A 4186-nucleotide genomic window follows, 5' to 3' on the forward strand; every position below is an offset into this window, starting at 1 on the left:
TAATCTGTGTAAATTCAGAAACAGCCCTCTATAGCTAGTACTTTTCAAACAAGGGGAACCTATATATAAAATTTAAGATTTACCGATAATGGCTGTCTGTCGACCATGTTGTTTTTGGATTGGTCTCAAAATGCAATATGCATAACTAGGCACCAAGAGGAACCTACATATGAAATTTGAGAAAGATCCCTTCAGTACCTTCTGAGAAAAAGCGATAACAAACTTCAATTGTCAAAATCCAAGATGGCTGCCTGTCGGCCATGTTGTTTTCCAATTGGTCTCAAAATGCAATATGCATAACTAGGCACCAAGGGAAACCTACATATGAAATTTGAGAAAAAAACATTCAGTACTTTCTCAGAAATAGCGATAACAAACTTCAATTGTCAAAATCCAAGATGGCTGCCTGTTCAGTACTTTCTGAGGATTAGCGATAACAAGAATTGTTTACGGACGGACGGAGGGACGGAGGGACGGACGGACGGACGGACCACGGACCACGGACGCAGGGCGATTTGAATAGCCCACCATCTGATGATGGTGGGCTAAAAATGATAAAATCTAATGAAATTAGACCCTGTTACACAATATATTTACACGACAATGATAATGCAACCACAGTTACATTTATATTTACAAAACTGGTCGTCCCTACTGTCCGATGGCATGATGCAGAATGGAGTGGAACCAGGGTACAGGAATGATCTGTGCAGGTAATAGGATGTGAAGTCTGTACGACACTCTCATCCAATCAAACCTCTCATACACAATGATGTTTGACACAAGTCCTTGTGCTCATGGGATACACATTTGATTGACACATATCTGTACTGAGTGCCAAAGGTCTATATAAGTTTACAATACATACTAAATAATGAAAAAAAAAACATTTGACAGTCCTGATATAGATTATAATGGAAGCTTTAAAACAAGTGACATAATCATAAATCTTAATACCTGTAAGTTCTACTGGTAATGTTTATTTTTATGACATGAAAAATATCAATTTTATTTCATGATGAAAAGAACTTTGTATAGAGATAATGAGAGTGGTCTAATGAAATACTGACATGTATGATGATGACTTACGTGTGGCGATGCTCCTCCTCCTCTGAAAAAGATGACATCTACAAGTTACTACAAATTACTGTGGGTAAATTAAACAAAATGTGTCTGCTTCTGGTTAGCATTAATAGAAAAATAATTAGCCTCTACTATAATATCAACAAGGTGTAACATTCAAAAAACTGCAAGTGGGGTAAGCTTCAGTTCACTTTGAATTTAAGTTCAATTCGATTATAATATCAAATGAACATAAACTTCAGTAACATACCTTGGTTTAGAATTCTTAAATATCAACGCATGTTATTTTTTTTTGTCATGTGACGATGGTTTAAAGATGAGAAGATGCAGAGATGGACCTGAAAAGCGATTGTGATAGCCAGCGATGCGATTCGACTGTGGAACGGAAGAAATCTGTATATTTTAGAGTGGTATGCAGGGAGGCAATCTGATTGGTCGACAGCTCAGTAAACAATACTAACTATTATTGTCAACCAATCAAATCTACTTCCGTTCTACAGTCGATGCATCGTAGATCCTCGAGTGTTACACCTTGTTTATAAAGTAGGAGTATCCTACGGGCTAATATTTTTCTTCTTTTAATACTAACCAGAAGCAGGCACCTGTGATTAAACAAAAGGCCCATAGAACATGTATTGCTCATCTGTTTCTTTTCTATCCCATATTAAAACATCGGAATGCTTCAAGCATATTTCAGTCAGTGTTTAGGTGGTCAGGTAGTGCAGTGGTAAAACTCAACTTTCACCTGGGTGCCTGAAGCCTAATTCACTGATCAGATAGGTGTGGGGTCACCTGCCTGACCATGTGAGTTTTATCCGGTTTCCTCCCATAGTAGGACCAATCAGACAATATGGTTCACAAAACTTGCAATTGTTTTTCTGAGATTAGTTCTAGCCTGTAAACTGTACATCACAGCAGTTGTATGATGATAATCTTAGTTTCAAATTAACTCAGTGGTGAGGCATGTTCTCACCTCGTCCTCCGTCCTCTCACGAACTGAATCATTCTCTTGCTTCACAAACAATGCCTGCTTGAGGCCTCTTTCAACTTCCTGAAAAAATAATTTTAAATCAAATTTTTTTTTACACAGCAAAGCATGTTTGATTTAGACTTTTCTGAATTAATTAAATAGTTTAATCTTTTCTCGTGTTAATATGAATATTTTGCTTCACTTTTTTCTGTTCCATCTTCTTAATTATCTGGTGTATATCATGTTTTGGTATTCCCATCCAAAGTTAACAAATCCTGTGGTAACAATTTGTTTCTTTTAATGTGAGGTTATAACACTATAGGACATTCAGAAAAATCCTTGGATCAATTTTTGATTGATTGAAATAACAACAAGTGCAATTTCCTACTGTAATACCTGCCCTGGTTATATGTAGTTGTACCTATACTGTCCAAATTGTGCAATTAGTAAGCAACAACTAAATTTGGGATCTCTCCTTTCTTCAACCTAAAGTCTCTCTTGACACTGGAAGGCTGTTACCCCTTGTGAGGAAGGCTGTTACCCCTTGTGAGGAAGGCTGTTACGCCTTGTGAGGAAGGCTGTTACGCCTTGTGGGGAAGATTGTTACCTTTAGCTTAGTGTATGCCCCTGTGAGGAAGGCTGTTACCTTTAGATGAGTGTTCACCCTTGTTAGGAAGGCTGTTAGCTCTGTTCCCCAAGTTGAGACATACCGGAGTCTATACAAATGGTAGTTGCTACTCTCTCCTTATGCTTGGCAGGTGGGGTGTCCTGCTGGACATGGATATAGTTCAAGTTCTTTGACATCAAAATTCATATTAAAGCATATTACTTACATGATTTGGAAATGTAGTCAAACTACATTTCAGATGTTTTAGAAGTCTTGTCTTCAATTTAAACCTCTTCAAACACCAGCGCACAAATCTGTAAGTCACTATCAATGCAATTCTGAAAGTAGAAGTGTTGTTAAATCATCCATTTTATGTATCAATTACAAAATCATGCCTTGTTAAACGTGGTAATTAGAGGGAACAATTTGATAATGCGATAAAAAAAAGGAACCGCCCACATACATAAACATTTGATGCCATTGTCGTACTGGATTTGGATAGCTTTTTAAATCATACACGCTTTAATTAATTCTATGATTTAAATATATAATCATTAAACTTACATGAAGATACAGTTATCCATAATGCTATGTAGCCAGGTGTTCACCCCTCACAGAATTTTTGGCAGAATTGTACCTGTACACGTGTCAGATTATTTACCCATAAACCCCTGTATATCCTGCTCTACACCGGAAATTGGTACTAATTAAAGGAAATAAAAAGGAATGGCACACAGATAGGTTTTTCAGCATAGCCGTCTAATTTTGTTTTGGCCCTGGATATGACGCGACAGGTGGCGTTTCTGGTCAAGATGAAGTACGTGATTGGTCAATGTAGCGGTCAATGCAAAATGCAGATATACAGTTAAAAACGAAACAAATTTAAAGGGACCTCACAGTAAACCAATATTTATTTTGTATTTCTTATCATATTATTGGGTACATATTTTTAAAAAATAACCTTCTGATAATAACCATTCGAATTTGATGATGTATGTACATAAAAACATCAATTATCAATTATTAAAAGGTTATCACTCTGAATATGCAAATTTTGTGATATATACGATAAATGCATGCGCACAACACACTAAAACACATGGAAACAAAAAATGGCTTCCAATGTGAATCGACTGCAGTTGGAAACAATAACAGCTTCCGCAATGAAGAGAATAATAGGAAAATGGGTCAAACACAATCCTAGAAATAAACTTGGGAAGCAGTACAATAGACTGTAACAGTTCAAACATGAAAACAGCAGTAAAACGGACGCCGCTCGTATTCTGCTTGATTGTTTGATAGTAGGTCATGACAATCACGGTAATATTTACACAAACTCAGTAATATTTACACAAAGTCAGTAATAGTTCCACAAACTCGGTAATATTTATACAGTCTGTACCAGTACATCACTACTGTCACTATACAATATGAACAGTGTTACACTTATTTACACATAAATATGTGTGCCGTAATATATACAGAAGGTGTTATTTAACGTTTAAACCACTGTATAATATCGTTAT

At 36.3% G+C, this 4186-nt stretch overlaps 1 long non-coding RNA gene across 1 annotated transcript; it reads right to left on the reverse strand.

The window, feature by feature from the left end:
• Positions 1-498: 498 nt before the first annotated feature.
• On the reverse strand, positions 499-2961 carry LOC117321054. Its single transcript, XR_004531203.1, has 3 exons — positions 2887-2961; positions 2057-2134; positions 499-1111 (listed from the first exon to the last, which is right to left on the reverse strand). It is a non-coding gene; the product is annotated as an uncharacterized LOC117321054 (long non-coding RNA).
• Between the last annotated feature and the right edge of the window lie 1225 nt (positions 2962-4186).

The sequence above is a fragment of the Pecten maximus genome, unplaced genomic scaffold, assembly GCF_902652985.1.
Source record: "Pecten maximus unplaced genomic scaffold, xPecMax1.1, whole genome shotgun sequence".
NCBI classification, from domain to species: Eukaryota; Metazoa; Mollusca; class Bivalvia; order Pectinida; family Pectinidae; genus Pecten; species Pecten maximus.